Source organism: Hipposideros armiger, unplaced genomic scaffold (assembly GCF_001890085.2).
Source record: "Hipposideros armiger isolate ML-2016 unplaced genomic scaffold, ASM189008v1 scaffold_27, whole genome shotgun sequence".
NCBI classification, from domain to species: domain Eukaryota; kingdom Metazoa; phylum Chordata; class Mammalia; order Chiroptera; family Hipposideridae; genus Hipposideros; species Hipposideros armiger.
The window spans coordinates 3,428,397-3,447,374 of NW_017731377.1; positions in this window are offsets into that span (position 1 = coordinate 3,428,397).

Genomic DNA, 18,978 nt, shown 5'->3' on the forward strand with positions numbered 1-18,978 from the left:
TATATATTCATACACACACACACACACATATATATATATATATATATATATATATATATATATATATATATACACACAGAGGGTGCCAAAAAATGTATACACATTTTAAAAAGGGAAACTATTAAAATTGTAATACTCAATATATACCAATAACAAGAGATGAATACAAGTCACGTTTGACTTCTGCAATTACAAGAGGTATTCAAAGTGGTTACCATCAGCGTCCAGACACTTCTGATTACAGCAAACTACTGCTTAAGCAATGTTGACCAAAGTGTCCACTTGTATACATTTTTTTGGCACCCCTGGCATATATAGTGTGTGTGTATACCATGCTATTTTCATTGAACAGCCTATGACACTTTTCAATATAAGTTCATTTGGATCAGCCTCATTTATTTTAAAAGATGCATAACTTTTCATTGTATGGATGTACAAAAATATATTTAACTGATTTCCTAATGATGGACATTTAGAATCTTTCTGGTCTTTCACCATTACAATGGTGCTAAGAACATCACTGCAAATATTGTAAACTTTTTTGGCTGAAAGAACCAAAGTCACTCTCCGGGATTTTTGAAGAACAGAGTTTTTGTATACAAATAACTAAGTTCTTAAAAGGGCAAACATTCCCCTTTTTCTACCATAATAAAAATTTATTGAATGAATATAAAGAATTCACTTAAAACAGTGACAGTGCTATTATATTAACTCAAATGTTTTCATGGAAAGAGATACATGGATACACCTGAAACTAAAACATAAAAATAAGTTAAAAAATAAGACATACATAGAATAAATATCTCATATTTCTTAAAGTGTATTTACAACTGGGAGGCTGATTGCTAAGTAGACAGAGCAGCTGCTTTAGAAGTGGACCAACTGTTATTTCATTACTAAGGTTTAAAGTATTGATGTTCATGGTTTGTGTTCTATTCCAGATTGAGAAAAAATAACTGTTGAATTTTTCCATTTTGAAACTTTCATTATCTAAAAGGAATAAACTGGCATTATCAGAATAAGCAGAGTAGTTGCTTACCGATTTCCTCACAAAGCCATGAAGTATTGTGATGAATCGATAAGGAATAAACACTTAGAATGTAAGTGAAAGATCAAAAAAGGAAGCCCATGTTCCCAGCTTAATTCTAAAAGGGCAGTTACTGTTCACACTTTATTTATCCATTGAGGAGTCACTTCTCTTGGGTCCATATTTCTACACTTCTCTCACCTCTCAGTTCCACAAAAGCCTGCGGACAGCATTTGTCTTATTCCTGGGCCCCTCAGTTAGGTCTGCTGTGAATCATGATCCAAAGAACCAAAAAGGAGACTTCCAGCCCAGCAAATAGCAAATGCCACATTAAATGCCTGTATTCTTTTCTGGATTACACTTTTGTATTTGAACATGAGCCTTTGGCATGCTAGAAATCTACATTTCTTCCAAACAAGTACAAAAGTGTGAAAATCTGATTTTAGAGGGAGGTTTGATTTGTGGGAAAAGCTTCACACCTGGAAGAGAAATTAATTCAGGCCATAGTTTTGCCCCCAGTTGTTAATCTTGACAAAGCCACTTCCATCACTTCATTGTGGGTCTCCATTTCCTCTCCTGTGGAAACGGTGTGAGCCTGGCTCAGCAAGGCTGTTTCTGCCCCACCCCACAAAGCTGAGGCTTTAGAAATACACCCATACTGAAATGTTTTCCTAAAAAGTAACATTGGGTATGCTTGAAAGAATATTTGTAAACATGTGAATTATGAAGCATAATAAAACAAACTGCCATGAGCCCACAACTATGCTTAGGAATTGAACATGAGCATCCTCTCCTCGCCTCACCACCTTTCCTCTTGTGCAGTTTTGCTTATTAGATGGATGAAGCAGCATATTTCCTCCCTTCCCTGGTGAGACATTAAGGTTCCAGTGGAAGATGAGTCGATATTTCCATTCCTTTTTTTTCCCTTTAAATAAACTATTGTCAAAATACCTTTATTTAAAAAAGTAACTTTCCTTAAAATTATTCAGCACATTCCTATTAAAGCCAAATTGTTTGGTTGTCTGGTTGAGGAATATGTAATGGCTGAATTATGGATTTCCATTCAGTGAAATAGGTAGACTATATTGCAACAGTTTGAAAATTCCTACTTTTCCCCTTAAGTCATAGAATTGTTTTGGGGGGGAAAAAATTGCTAACTATCTGCCATATTCTTCGAAAGTAATTTTGCAATGTTTACTAAATTCTGGAAATGAACTGCTGTGCTGACATATTTATTCAGTCTTGAAACAGATGGGATTCTGTTTGGAAGAAAGAAATGAATGATTTTTTAGAATCTTTATGTTTTAATAAAAGATTCAAAAATTGTTCCCATTAACATTGAATATTGGTCATGCGGCAGTTCATATAATTATATGGAAACTGTTTTCAACACTTCTCTTCAGTAAAGACAATTTACAATTCCCTGGAAAGACTGCTTTGCACTAATAGACTGTGTGTGTGTGTGTGTGTGTGTGTGTGTGTGTGTGTGTGTTTGTATATATAGACTCAAACCCTTAGCAAGCAATTTTACATAGCATTTAGGGATAAGCTTTTTTTTCCAGGACCCATCAGCTCCAAGTCAAGTCATTGTCCTTCAATGTAGTTGTGGAGGGTGCAGCCCAGCCAGCTCAGCTCCAAGTCCAGTCTCTATTTTCAATCTAGTTGCGGGGGGTGCAGCCCACCATTCCATGGAGGAATCAAACTGGCAACCTTGTTGTTAAGAGCACGTGCTCTAACCAACTGAGCCACCCGGCCGCCCCTATTTTATATTTTAATATTCAGTTTAGTAAATGCTTCTGTTTTGCTTTCATTTTCACAACAAATTATCTGGGAACCTAAAATGACTTCATAATTTAAAAAATATATATGTATCACTTTATACCTCTCCTATCCCCAACAGAATTTTAAAATGCTGGTTTTGGTATTTTCTCCCTTTTCACTTAAAAGATTCATGCATATTTAAAATCTTACTTCCCTTTTTCATTTTATTCACTTGTGTATCAGATATTGTTATTGATTCTGGTGAAGGTAAATGCATATATAATTTTATTAGATCCCAATATTCTTAATCATTTTTTATTAAAGTATAATAGGCATGCAAATCTTATGTATACAGATGGATTCATTTTTACAGATGGGTACATTTGTGTAACCACTACCTAGGATCAAGATATAGAATATGTCAGCTCTCAGAACCTCCTTGCCAACTCCTTGTCACTACCCATCATGTCCCAAAGGTAACTAGCACTCTCACTTCTAACACTATAGAAAAGCTTTGTTGTTTTGGAATTACGTGTAATTAAATCATAGAGTCCTTTTTTTGGCGCCTGCCTTTTTTGCTCAATGTTATATTAGTAAGATTCATCCATGTGGTTGTGGATAGCCATAGTTTGTTCATTTTCCCGCTGTATATCATTCCAGTAAATGACAAAATCAACATTTAATAAATCCATTTTAATTTTGGTGGACATTTGGGTTGTTTCCAGTTTGGGGCTATTATGAATAGGAGTGCCATCAGCCTTCTTTTACATGTTTTTTGGTGAATATAAGTTTGCATTTCTGTTGATTAAAGACCCAGGGTCTGTAGCATATGCTGGATCATAGCATAAATTCGGTTTTGCTATATCCTACCTAACACTCACTAAGGTGGTATTTGGGGCATCTCCTTACAGCTTGGCAAGGATGGAAGTCTAGGATCCCCACTCGACATTTGCTGATGTGGGTGTGGTGTGTCTACAGTTTTTTTTTTTTCTGTAGTGTTTGATTACAGCAGAATGGTTATTTCCTAAAAACTTTGTCTTGTTAGGTTGCCTCTTTCCTGATTATTTAGCTAGAGAGAGCAGACTTTGGGTGACCTTTTTTTCCCTGTGCTCATTAGCAATTCCAGATTGCCACCTTGTCTGGCACCCACTCTGGAATATATTAGGCAAAAAAACAACAAAAAAACAACAACTGAGAACTCATCACTGTGTTTTTCTTCAGGTCCTGATATGTCCAGCCAATCTGCCACCTTGTCTCCACCTTTTAGTGTCCTCTTATACTTGTTTTATATATAATAGCCAGAGTTTTTAGTTGTACTTGGAGAGTAAGAAAAGGTAAGTCAATTTCATTTTCCTGCAAGTCTTGGACTGTTTTTTAAAAATTTTTTAATGTACCCACTTCCACCTCCCTTCCCCTATCATAAGTATTACTGTGTAATAAAGAAGAAAATAAAATAATATGGAATGGCAATATTCAACTACAGTTGGATCTAGAAAAAACACATTTTAAATATAAAGACACAAATAAATTAAAAGCAAAAGGGTGTCAAATAAGAAATGTCCAAACCTGTAGAGAACTTTTTACAAGACCTTATTTGAGCCAAATTGACAACATATGCCAGGGAGCAAGATCTCAAATGCACAGGAAAAATAACAATTTTGCAGATTCTTTTATGCATTCAAAATTAAAGCAGGAAAGTAAGGAAGATTAAATGGAGGTGGGGAAAAGCAAAGCAGGGATTAGATTACAGGATAGTTAAGATTATGTGCTCCCTGAGGGAGGTTACAGCTTAATTAAAAGTTGTGATAACCTAGATGCATAGAAACAATGGACAGGGCTTGCTTAAGGCAAAGATAACCTTTTACTAAAAAGTTATATGCCTGGGGTGTGACTACCCACCATGACCTACCCAATTAGGAATTTATGATGAGATCACCCTATGAGATTACTTTCCACAGAAAGTTGTCCACAAGGGTGATACACAAAAAAAAAATCCTCTTAGAACTAAAAAAGTTTAGCTTGGTTCCAGGATATAAGATCAATATACAAGAATCAGTTGCTTTTCTATATACAAGCAGTGAGCACACCCAAATGAAATTTATACTACAATAGCATCTTAATGGATGCAGAAAAAAGCATTTGATCCAACATTCATTCTTCATAAACGTTCTCAATAATTAGAAATGGATAGAAGCTGTCTCAACCTGATGAAGGACATCTATTATTCCACACTGTACTGGAGGCTCTAGCCAATGCAAGAAGAGTAAGGAAAAGAATAAAAGATATCAAGATTAGCAGACACGTGATAGGGTACATAAAAAATTGTATAGAGGGCCGGCCGAATACACGTTGGTTAAGAGCTGGCTTGGGATGCCAGAGGGCCCCGGTTCGGATCCCACATGTGAGGGCCAGTGACACTGCCCTCTACAGCTAAGATGCTGAACAACAGCTCGACCTGGAGCTGGGCTGCTGTGAGTCACCGGTGATGGCGTAGGCTGCAGCCACTGCTGCAGTGGGTTGCCATGGGCTACCATGTGTAGCCAGCAGCCAGCGTGAGCGGCCAGCAGCTGCCATGAGCGGCTGTCCAGAAGCCGGCGACTGATCTGCCTCGGCCGGGAAGAGCGCAATGATAATACCAACATGGGCCAGTGAAGCAACATCCTCTACAACTAGACTGAAGACCAAAAGGACAGCAACTTGTCTGTTCCCCTTCCCCCAATTCCCCAGCACTGTTCCCATCCCTCAACACCCCAATAAAAATCTTTTTAAAAAAAATTGTATAGACTGCACAAAACAGCTACTGGAACTAATAAGTGATTTTAGCAAGGTTGCAGAATATGAGATTAATCAAGCAGCCTTCTTGATCACTGTAATCCTAGTTTCGTTCACCTTCCTCTCATAAATAATAAGCATGTTAAGTCTGTGTCACACCTCTGATCAGAATTCTTCAGTTAATTTTTTATTGCCTGCAGCATAAAATCTAATATCATTTGCATATGGGACCCTCCATGTTCCAGCTTCTGTGTACTATCCAGCCTCGTGTCTTCCCACTCGCTCCTAGGCATTTGGCTCAAGTGATGCTGATCAATCTGTGGTTCCCCAAACATTTCCTGCTCTTTTGCCTCAGAATCTTTACACTGACTCTCTCTTTTTCCTGCATTGCCATCCTTACTTCTGTGAGTTTCAGCTTCATGTCCTAGATCAATGCTTCGCTGATTTTCCAAGAAATTAATTAATTAGTTAATTAGCTAACTAATTTACTCAGGACTGGAGGTGGATACCGTTCATTACATCCTTGTATCAATTTGCTCCTCCACCTTCCACCATATTACACACAGGACCATGAATCAGTATGGGATTATCTTTATCAAATACTTAGGTAGCTAGATCTCAGAATGGTGTAGAACAGTGTATTTGCAAACCTATCTTAATTTTGTCCCTTGGCAAGGGTCTCTGCTGGGTGTTGGAGATGCTATGCTAAATAAGAAATGGTCCCTCTTCTAAATGACTAAGAGTCTAGTGGGGAGAAACAGAAAAGCATAAAAAGGCAATTACAGTACACTGTGGTAGATGCTAAATCCCATATGATTTATGGGAAGGAGCACATAAACACATAGTCTTGTGGTGAGGTGGGGTCTAGGAATATGTTGATCAGAAGCATTTCTCTAAGGAGGTGAAACCTAAGCACATATCCTCTGTACTCCAGATGTGAACATCCAGCTAAATTTTTAACATTTCTAATTGGACACACAAATGGCATCTCAACGTTGACTTGTCCACAATAGATTTCTTGCTACTTTCAGGAAAATTTGTAAAACAATTTGAAATGGGCAAAACATCATTAGCACACTCTTCAGGGTTATCTGTGCCTTTAGTTATTTTTGAGTTATTTCACAACTCTGAAAGTAATGCAAATGATTCTTGTCCATAGAAATGCAAACAGATTTTATTTGGTGGAGGTACAATTGATCCTCTTCACCAAGAAGCCAGTTTTACATCTATCAACAAATTCAATTCTTCATTGTGTGTGCGTGTGTGTGTGTGTGTGTGTGTGTGTGTGTGTGTGTGTGAAAGAGAAAGAGGAATTTTCTGAGTCAACTGTATCATCTTACTGAGTCCCTTATTCATTAATAAGTTAAATGCAACCTTAGTTTATTTTATATTTGTATAACAGTCATGAATTAATCTGTTTTGAAAAAAAATATTTTCATTGTGTTGGAGGTCATCATTGTGTGAGATGTCCAGTGGATCCATGAGACAAAGCAAGGTGAACTGTGGTGCCAGCCAAGGGCACCTCGCTTCTGACATAAACCCAGGCATATCGCTTCTAGATTTCCAGAGGAATCCTAAGCAGCAATAGAACTTTAACTTGGCCAGTTCCCTGTTTCTCCAGTTTGATTTTTCTCTCTCTACTGATTTTGTGTTTTGTTTTTATTTCTGGTTCCCATGTGACCTATAAGCAATTTCCCCGGGAGAGCACCAATGAGGAAATTTGGTTTTATGGACTTTTAAATCTATTTTCCGTTGAATGAAAGACAACAGAATCTTTTTTTTTTTCATCTTTTGTTTTTCCATTTGTCTCTTTTAGCTCAAATCATTTAAGAATTCTGTTACCATTGGGAAGAACAGCTCTTTAATATCTTGTACAAGGTTAACTCATGACTCATATGTTTCAGCAATTTGTTCTTGACCTATAGCTGAAATTGTGGAAACAAAAAACCTATAAGCTCTCTGTATGTTTGTTGTTGCATGAGTGTGAAATGTTTGTCTATCTCTAGAGGGTATGAATACATGAGATTATAATGTTCCTTAATAGATCTCCCTTCTCATTGGCTTTAGAGATAAATAAGTGCTTATGTAAATTGAATATTCCTACAATCCCAGAAAATAAGAAAATTGAACATCTAATACCAATTCAGAAACATTTTACAATCCAAGATTGTATAATTAAAATTAATTGTAGGCAAATTAAGACTAGTTTAATCATTTTGATTTTTAAAAACAGCACATCACTTCTCTTATTTATCAGTGTAAAATACAAGCATACCTTTTATTTTACTTAGTTTTATTTTCCCAAATGTAGACAGGCTTACTAATCAAATAAGCTAATATTTAATGTTATATAACATTTAGGATTATTAAATATGTACATTTTTGTTCAACTAAATTCAGTCATTCTGACAAACTTTTTCTTTCACTTGTAATTATGTTTTTATAGCTAGAAGGTAACTTCCAAGATTTTAAGGTAATCTAAAACCTTGGACTGATTTTGTGGGGTTAATGAATAATCATTGGATACCTAGACAATGTCTAAACACTGTAAAATACCAAAACGTTGATTACTAACATAATTTTAGATTTATGTGCTATTGTTTCTTATTTTTATGGTATATCTTGGAGTCATATTAATGGCTGTATCTGTTTTTGCCATTTTAAGATGTAAAGGGATGTGAGTGGCTAATAGAATGTTGTGTATGTCATGAGCTCAATGTCATGAGCTTTGCTCTCTGCTAAAATGCTTGTGTAAGACAGACAATTCTCCCTTATCCAATTCCACTATTTTCTCTGTGAAATAGAAGACACTCAGTTTGTTTTAAAATTAATATGACGGCTGGAGCTATACAAGGAGAAACAGTGACAGAGAACCACAACTGTGCTTGGGCTTTTGTTTTTTCAAGCAAAGAGCATTTTCCCCTTAGAGCAGTAATTCTCAGACTTTTGGGGAGCTCCTGCAGACCACAAAGCAGGAGTCCCCATTTTCCTCACAGGCACTTTCCCCCAAGTACATCTCTTGCTCATCTAATTCCATTTTGGCTCCCAATGCGCTAGGGACCCAGACCCCCGGGGCCCTTCTTCCCAAGGACACAGTCCTGTCATTGTCTGTACACCCGCCTCCCCGTTGGACCAGGAGCTCTCTGATGGCTGAATGTGCTCAGTCCTCCGAAACACATGTCTTCATTACTGAACTAGGTGCTAGGAAAACAAGGATGCTATATGAAAATTGTGTAGAGTAGTGTTTGTCGGAGAGGATTTCTGTGAGAAAGAAATGAAATAGTGCTATGAAAGCACAGGGCCTAGAACAGCGCTGAGGCACGCAAATGTTAATTCTTTCAACATGGATGCTCATCAGCCTCCCGGGATCCAAAAGTGGCGTTTCCCTCTGGCCTCTCAAGGAACCTGATACAGCCAGGATGAAAAGGACGCACCCAGAGCCCCGGGAGGCCAGTGCAGCAGAGACCAGCAGCCTTTGTTTCTGCCTGACCTCAGCAACAGGTTGCCGTTGCCATGCTCCTTTCTGTGCAGTTCCCTGGAAACAAGTCTATCCAGTTACTAGCTCACCAAGAGCTTTCATCTTTGGCCACGTGCTGACACTACCCACCTCCACTGTTGGGAACAGCTGACTTGTACTTAATGCTGCAGGAATCAAGACACCAGGCTCTCTAAAGAAAAGTGGAGGAACCCACACCCCCTCCCATAGCAGCCAGCATGGTGTACAGGCATCCCATAAGAAGGCGAATCTGGGTCTTAGGAGTACCCATCCCTCGGACTAGGGTGCCTGGACTGGGAAGAGCCCTGGGGCAGAAGGTGGGACAGGTGATGAGGAGCTGGGAGAGGGAAGCCTGGAAAGCTGGGAGGACATTCAGGAAAAGGAGTGAACACCCCACATGAAGTCCTCCAGTTCTATCCCCAGGATCTGGGACCTGTGCATAGGCTCTCCCGGAGCCATCCCAAAGGGGAGAGGGTGACAGCCTGATAAATGGCTTAAGGAGAGCAGTTCAGAAGACATTGTCCTCGCCAGCAGTCTGTTCATGGAGGAGAGAGATATGAGAGAGCTTCTGAGAGAGCATCGGGATTGGGAGGCACAAGGAGTGGACATGGAGGAGCTGGGAGCCGGGCAGGAGGAGGGGCCCAAGCAGATGGAGGAGAGGGGACTCAGGAGAATTTTGGGAAGCTCAGGGAGCAGGGAAGGGAGAAGTAGCCCTGAGGCCTCAGCCCCAAACAGCCTTCCAGGGTCCCTGACACTATCATGAACAGACTTCCCCATGGAGTGAGCTCCCGGAGAGCCAGCTGGGCCTGGTGGTGTGGGGATGTGAAGGAATGTCTGCCTAAAAGAAAAAAACTTCCAACAAGGGAAAACATTGTTTCCTCTAACTCCCAACACTTCTGACACCAGATGTGTGGGTTTTCCACACCGAGCAATTCTACAGTTCTCTGAGCACACTATTATGTCCTATTTATTTCAGTTCTGACACTAACTACCCAGAGTTAGCGCAGATCCCATGGGTTAAGAGCTCACTCCTACAACACTGCCCCTACTTCAGACACCAAGTGCAAGTCCAGACCTTCCTGCTCCTCTGACCAACTGGCTATAAATCAGGGGTTCCCACAACCCAGTCCTCAGGTTCGATAATTTGCTAGAATGGCTCACAACACTCAGGAAAGAGTTTTACTTACTATTACCAGTTTATTATAATGGAGACAACTCAGGAACAGCCAAACGGAAGAGATGCATAGACCAAAATATGGGGGAAGGGTGTAGAGCTTCTCTGTCCTCTTCCGGTGTGCCACCCTCCCATCACCTCCATGTGTTCCCCAGCCCAGAAGCTCTCCAAATCCCTTTGGTTAAGGTTTTGGTGGAGGCTTCATTATATAGGCATAAGTAATTAAATTACTGATCACTGGTAATTAGCTCAACCTCCAGCCCCTGTCCTCTCCCTGAAAGTTAGGGAAGGGGCCGGAGGATTCGAGCTGAAAATTCCAACCATCTAAACCCAAGGTTGGTTTCCCTGGCAGCCAGCCACCCCACCCCCCACCCCACCCCCATCCTTAGGAGAGTTCCAAAAGTTACCTCATTAACATAAACTCAGTGGGGGTTGAAAGGGGCTTGTTATGAATAACAAAAGATGCTCCTTTCAACTTTATCAGTCTAGAATTATCTCAGGAGCTGGGGGCAAAAATCAAATATAACAATGAAAAACCCTCCTATCACTCTTATCACTTAGGAAATTATACCGGTTTCGGGAGCTCTGGCCTGGAGCTGGAGATAAAAACCAAAGTATGTATATATTTCTTTTCTTTCTTTCTTTCTTTTTTTTTTTTTTAAGATTTTTATTGGGGAATTGGGGGGATGGGAACAGTGCTGGGGAATTAGGGGAAGGGGAACAGACAAGTTGCTGTCCTTTTGTTCTTCAGTCTATTTGTGGAGGACGTTGCTTCACTGACCCAAGTTGGCACCATCACTGCGCTCTTCCCGGGTGAGGCACATCAGTCGCAGGCTTCTGGACAGCCGCTCACAGCGGCTTCTGGCCACTCATGCTGGCTGCTGGCTACACACCGTAGCCCATGGCAACCCACTGCCACAGGGGCTGCAGCCTACGCTGTCGCTGGTGACTCACGGCAGCCCAGCTCCAGGTTGAGCTGTTCAGCATCTTAGCTTAGAGGGCAGTGTCACTGGCCCTCATATGTGGGATCCGAACCGGGGCCCTCTGGGGTCCCAAGCCAGTTCTTAACCATCGGGCCACTTAGCCGGCCCTTTTTTTTTTTTTTAAAGATTTTTTTTTTTTTACTTGGGGAACTGGGGGGATGGGAACAGACAAGTTGCTGTTGTTTTGTTCTTCAGTCTAGTTGTGGAAGACGTTGCTTCACTGGCCCAAGTTGGCACCATCATTGCACGTATATATTTCTTATATCACAATATCACACTGCCCTACCCTGGGCCCAGGAAGCGTGTCATGCGATGCCTGGAACACAGAGTCCTAGTTTTGCTCGGATGGCTCTTGTATAAACCAAGTCAACCACAGGGTCTTTGCTTTCAGGATCTTCTTATGGAAGACTTGATCTTGATCAACAGAGTTTGGGGGCATCCAAGGATGGGGTCTCCCATCCCCACATGTACCCTTGAAGGCCAGACAGTATATATAAGGACATGAGCCCATATTCACCATCTTCAGAGCCTCTCAAAAGCCTTGCTATTCAGACTTAAGAGGTTCCTTAAGTGGTCCATCCAGCCCGGCATTTCCCTCTGAGACTATGATGGCGGGTGTTCAGTGATTATATATTGGACTGAATTAAATAAGAGCAGGAAGAGATGTCCTTTAATAGATTAAGGATAGCCTTGAAGTAAAGGGATTAAGGATATTTCTGCAATATCACACTATGACCCAAAGCACTCTAGAGTCAAAAAACTGGATTACAGCCTCGGCCCCTCACTTGTGACCTACATAACCCATCATCTATCAACCCTCATGGTCCCTGGTATCACAGTTGGCACCTAATAAATGCTAGTTGAATAAAAGGGTAGCAATATATTATTATTAAGCATTACACATATTTTAGCCTTATGTAACACTTAATAAGACATGCATCAATAGTAAGGGGAAACCTGCAAAATCAGAGATTTGGTAATTGGAAATCAGGTTGACACAAGTAATCCAAAGTTATCTCCAAATGAGCAGAGTTACTCTGCCTGAACAACTCAGACATCACTGAAGTACCTGGACAGGTTTTGCCAGATCTGCTTTTGCAACCATCAGTAATAACTGCACGTCCCTTGTCTTATCTTGGGTTCTTTTGAGGATAAAGCAAATCTGAGTCCTCTGAGGTCTAGATGGTGGCTCATGTAGCCATTTCCTGGAATAAGGTTTAGATATAGAATGAAATCACAAAATAAAAGGCATTCCTCTCCCAGTGTAATATCCAGGAGTTTATAAAAGCTTCACACATAACAAACACAGGTACACCTGAGACACAATAGGGAGAGCATTTATCCATGTCCTGGCACCTCTCTGCTTTTGCCTACCAATATAGAAACTCCAAATCACTGCAGCACAGGTACAGAAGGCCCTTTAGCTCTTTTCTGTGTCTATGGCTGTATTACTTATCTGCTGCTGTGTAACAAACTCAGTGGCTTAAAACAACACACATTAATTATCTCATAGTTTCTGTGGATCAGGTAAGTCCAGGTACAGCTCCTAAGAGATCCTAAGCAGTCCTCTGCAATCAATGTGTCCTCTAGGGCTGGGATCTCATTGGGAAGCTTGACTGGGGAACAATTTGCTTCTATGCTCACGCAGGTTGCTGGGTTGCTGGCAGAATTCATTTCTTGTGATTATATCACTGAGGGCCCTGGCGTTTTGTGAGCTGTTGGCCAGAGTTCGCCTTCAGCTCCTAGAAGCTGAAGAGCCTTCTAAGTGGAGTCACGTAACCTAATCAGGCAAGTGACATTCCATCACCTTTGCCATATTCTATTGGTTACAGGCAAGGCCTTGCTTACACCCAAGGGGAAGAATTTCCCAAAAAGAAATTAAGATCAGGAGGCAGGGACTATGGAGGCCATCCTTGAGTCTGTGTGTCACAATGGCCAAGTCTGACAGCTCTCCAGCACCTGAAAGGCCATGCACAGAATTCATCATTCTGTGTTAAAATTATTTACTAAGACCCAAAGGGGAAGGGAGGTAAAGAGATATTTTCATGTTACTCCCAACGTCTTTCATGAATTATGTTCTTGGTCTCTTGCTGAATTCTTCCCTGGCCAGGTGATCAGGTCAGGACCACCTGAAAATGTTCCATTACCACCTGACTCCACCATTTTAGGGTCTGGTATCCTTTTTTCATTCCATCAGCCACCTCTGAAACAGAGTGCTTCCCATCTTCTCTTTCATCTCAGGGTTTAACCTTAACAATTCTCTCTGTTCCACTCCCCTTCCTCTAGGATCCCAGAGGTTTTTTTTGTCAGCTTCTAGCCCCACCCTCCAAGTACCTTTCCCATCCTCTGATCTTGTCTGTGCTTCAACCAGGTTTCAGAGGGATCTAAAACCAAAACCTCAGCTGCACACTACATGCTACGTTTTTCAGGGCAGATGGTACTCGCTTTTATCAGATTCTCAAAGGACCTCCCCCGCACCCCACCACACACCCCCACCTGAAAAGACAAAAAACCATGGTGGTAGAAGATCCTCACCTGTACACTTAGGAGAAAACACTGACAGCTCATGTTTGGGGGCATGGGCTGGCTGTCTTCTCCTACCTTCTGCCCAGGGTACCAGGCCCAAGCTGGGCAGTGTTCCATAGCCCCAGCTGTGACCAGCCAGAGAAAAGCAGGGTGGGTCGTGTGCTGTGTCTGGTTCCCAGGCCCCATTTAGCTTATCAGCAGCTATGCCCTTGCCTTGAAGCTCAGACCTTGTGAGCTGATAACATCCTCCCCTCTTGCCAGAGTCAACACTGCCCGGGGCTGTGAAGCTGGTGGCAGCTCCTAGACAGGGGGTTGAGTGCTTCATTGTCCCTAAGGCAGCAGGTGTGTTCAGCGTTCATCTCGACAGGCCCTTTTGACTCCTCTCCTCCTCATTCCTCCTCCAAGACCCCGCAATGGTAATTTGGGACCGCAAATCCAAAGGCGGCGTCTCTTCCCTGTCTAGGGCCCCCTGGAATCTGTTGTCCAGTAAGATCCACCATTCTTCAAATCTTGGCCCCATGGACATTTTGTCTCATTAGTAGGAACCCTTGCAGGGCCCTGTGCTTCCAGAAACCAGAGCCACATGCAGGACTGCAGCATCGGCAACCAAGCAAGAAACTATGAAACTATGGTTGGCAAATGTCCCTGGATTGTGATAGGGGCAGGCTGCAGAGGTGGAGACGAGATGGCCATCAGCTGAGCATTTGCAGGCTCAGGAATGCTATGTGGTGTCAGAGCGACAGGGGCCTCTGGCGCTGTGCAAGTGCCATGTCATACTATAGAGCTGTGAGGATTTCATGCCAGGATTCCTACCACACATCACCAAGGAAAGACACAAGTTCTGCTTATGGTTAAGGCTAGAAAGGCGTCCGACAAGAAGTGCAAACTATGAATTCAGGCCAGATGGGCAAGTTATCATTGGAGTGATGGCCTAATCATGCTAAGCATCTCAGACACTTGAGAGGCCCTGACTTTTCATTATCTGTGAAACTAATTTCATAAGAGGAGAGACAGAGGTTGTGCTGGTTGTTCTTGGCAAATGAGATTAAATAACCAGGTTGGAATGGGTGGTACCAGTTCAGATTGGATGGGGGCAGGTGCAGTGGATGTGTCTCAGCTTGCTGGGGTCTGATGAAGCAGGCAGAGTTCTCAGGGAACGGGAATCAGCAGGTCTCCAGCTCTGAACCCTGAACCAGTCTGCTGCTTTTGTTGATAACTCTGCCTAAAAATGTGCCTGTGACCAGGACAGATGCAAAGGCAGGCCCTGGTCTGCATGGGACAGATTTAGAAACCAGGGCTCCCCAGGACTTGGAGGCAGAAACTCCCACCTGTTGCTGGGTGGCATCTCACAGCAGGTTGCAACAATGCAACAAATATTCTCCTGGGCCTCAGGTTAGGGTGCAGAGGGGCCAGAGGAATGAAAAATTCTGGGGAAAGGAGAAAGAGAGAGGGGGGGGGGGTAGAGAGAGAGAGAGAGAGAGAACTCACCGTTCCCTCTCAGAGGCCACAACCCTGGCAAAGGGCATGAGCAGGCAGGGCACCCTCTCAGCGACATGGGGTGAGTTTAGGGACCCAGCTCCAAATTCAGATCCACCTTCAGGTCACCTTAAAAGCCCTAAAGATGCTGGGCTCCCTCCAGTAACACATGCCTGTTTATAGTCTCCCATGCTATTCTGATGACTTTTACTGATGCCATCTCTCCTTGCCACAAGGACAGATAACGTCAGTAGAATGTGTAGGAAACAAGTGTCCTGAAGGGGAGGTTAAGAATTTCCCCTGGGGAGCTGTGAATGCAGCACAAGTGTGCAGTGACGTTGATGCCCTCAGCTCTTGGAAACCCTCAGGGCAAGTCATTGCCTCAGTTTCAGCAGCCATTTCCTCTGGTCCAGCATGTGGTATGCATATTATCATCTTCTTTAAGTGCTACAGGTGGAAAAGGTGAGGAGAAAGTGAAAGTGGGGAGAAGCCGGGAAGCTAGCCTCGAAAGAAGAACCCCGCCCTGAATCCTTAGGAGAAAAACAATTAGAGAAAAAGCAAATGTTTACTGAAAAGCAAATATTGTGATTGGTCTCATTCTTGGGTTTGTAGGGAGAGAGTTTACATTAAAAACAAACAAACAAAAACCTTTGCAAAGAACGGACAATATTTTTCTCAGAGGAAGATGCGATGTGATGAAGAACATTTTATAGCTCACGAGGCCACAGAGGCCTGGGTCAAGGCAGATGGTTCCTGAGAGAGAAACTTTTGGAGCAGGGCTTGACCATGCATGCCTCCCAGGGGACCGTATGTCCTGAGCATGGCCTTCTGGGAAAGTCCCAGTGCTGGAGGAGAGGTTAGCAAGATGGCTGAAGCCATGTGGCCTGAGATGAACTCGCTGTCTACCATCTCCTCATATCTGTAGTGAACAAGGTCTCAAGTCCTTGTGTTAAGTAGGCAGATGGCTAAACTCTGTGTGTGATTGACGCTGGTAGAACTGAGGCAGCGTGGTGAGGGGACCTCCAGGGAGATCATCTAGTTTCCCTGCCCTTATGTCTCGGTCATTTAGGGCTGCTATAACAATATGATAGACTGTGTGGTTTAAACAATAGGCATTTATTTCTCACAGTTCCGTAGTCTGGAAGTCCAAGATCAAGAGGCTGACAGATTCCATGTCTGGTGAGAGCCTGCTTCGTGGTTCACTGTCTTCTCACTGTGTCTTCACATGGCAAAGGGGTGAGGGCGCTCTCTGGAGTGTCTTTTTTAAGGGCACTCATCCCATTCATGGGGGCTCCACCCTCATGACCTAATCACCTCCCAGAGGCATCATCTCCTAAATACCACCATATTTGGGGTTAGGTTTTCAACATATGAATTTGGGGAAAGGAGGACACAAACATTCAGTCTATAACATGTTAGCTGACCCACCCTGAAAAGCAGGGAAACCCCAGTGATTGGCTGGGTCACATTTCTTTGTACTCTGTTTCCTCTCCCATTTTGCTGCTCAAGGTGAGGTCCACTGACCAACCACAGTTTGTTAGAAATGTAGGCTCTCGGGCACCACCCCAGATCTGGCAAGTCAGAATTAACAAGATCCCAGCTGATTAGCATGCACTTCAACACTTTTTTGAGAAACACTGCTCTACCAGATACTAAGTTAGTGACATAAGGAAAAGTGTGGTCTTGGGGTGGCGGGGAGGAGAATGGCTGAAGGAGCCACAGTTGTGGTTTCAAATCCTGCCTCCACCACTCCTGCCCATATGGTCCACTGCAAGTTACTCACGTTCTGTGAGCCTCAGTTTCCCCACCTGCAAAATGAGGTGCAGTGCCAACTTCATAGGACTGGGAGAATTAAATAGAGTGATATATGGGAAATGCCTCAGGCACAGCAGGTGCCTTGTGGATGAGAATTCTTTTTCTGGAGCTTTCTTCCTGGCAGATTCATCAGGGTGGGGCTGAGGAGTGGGTATCTTTAAAAGCTCCCAGGTAATTCTGATGCAAGGGTGGGAGACATTGCTTCATATCATTTATAGCATCACCTGGAATTGTGCCCAGAGAGCCTTATTATGCCCTGGAAGACGCTGACTAGTGTTGGAAGGTGAAACTCCCTGCAGTGGGAAAAGGAGAGACGCTTTTGATGGCCATGGCGACGAGCAATAGTCCAGCCCCTCAAAAACGTGGTGGGAGATCGGACTTGCCAAGCCACAGCCAGACACCCATGATGGCTCACCGAAAGGACAGGGGAGAGACAAGTAGAGGCAGCAATTTTAGATTCACCATTTTAGGAGCTTAGCTGGGGAAGAACAGAGATTTGTGATAGTAAAAAATATGGATGAAAAAAAAGGGGGTTCTAAGGAAGGTAACCTCACAGGGTGATCTGATTATAAATTTGTAACTGGGCAGGTCATAGTGGGTGGTCACTCCCAGACATATAACTCCTTTAGAGAAAGGTTTTAAGCCAGCCCTGTATATTGTTCTTGGGCATCTAGGTTAAAACACCTGTGAAATACCAGAAGTTATACCCCTTGAAGGGGGTATTAGCCCTCAAGAGAGCACATAACCTTGTTAACTATCCTGTAACCCAATCAACACCTTGCTTTCTCCCACCTCCATGTAATCTTCCTTATATTCCCACCTTAATTTCAAATGTGTAAAAGAAGATGCAAAACTGCTTTTCTCTCGAGTATTTGAGATCTTGCTCCCCCAGCATATGTTATCAGTTTGGCTCAAATATACTCCTATAAAAATTCTCTACAAGTTTGGACATTTCCTACATCAACAAGAATCAAAGGGATTTTTAAGAAAGGAGAGAACCGATGCAGTATTGGCGGTGGTGGTGGTAACTAAACTAGCACGTATTATTTATTCAGCACCTAACAGGTTTCCTTTTTTTAAAAAAAAAGAAAAATGTTTTTTTTAATTTGTTATATAATATACATATAGAAGAGTGCATAAAACAAAATGTACAGTTGAACAAATAATTATGACGCAAAGTTCTAAGTTGCCATCAAGTAGTCAAGAGGCAGAACCATACCAGCACCCAGCACGAGTGTGGAGCACATACACATGTTACTTTATTAGTGTCCCTATTTTACCTAGAAGGAAACTGAGACTCAAATAAGTTAACCACCTTCCCAGGGTCACACAGCTTACAAGGTCAGACAATTAAGTTCGCAAACTTGTTGCAACGCTGTTGCTAACCTTTTTGGATATCAGAGGGATTATTCATTATGAATTTGTACCAAATGGACAAACACCTAACCAAGTTTACTATTTGGAAGTGCTGAAAAGGCTGCATGAAAAAATTAGACAACCTGAACTTTTCACCAACAACTCATGGCTCTTGCATCACGACAATGCACCAGCTCACACGGCACTGTCTCTGAGGGAGGTTTTAGCCAGGAAATAACTGTATTGGAACATCCTCCCTATTCACCTGATCTGGCCCCCAATGACTTCTTTCTTTACCCAAAGATAAAGGAAATATTGAAAGGAAGACATTTTGATGACATTCAGGACATCAAGAGTAATACGAGGACAGCTCTGATAGCCATTCCAGAAAAAGAGTTCCAAAATTGCTTTGAAGGGTGGACTAGGCGCTGGCATTGGTGCATAGACTCTTAAAGGGCGTACTTCGAAGATGACCATAGTGATATTCAGCAATGAGGTAAGTAGCACTTTTTTTAGGATGAGTTTGCGAACTTAATTGTCAGGCCTCATGAGCAGCAGAGTAAGAATTCACACCCACCTATGTCTGACTGCA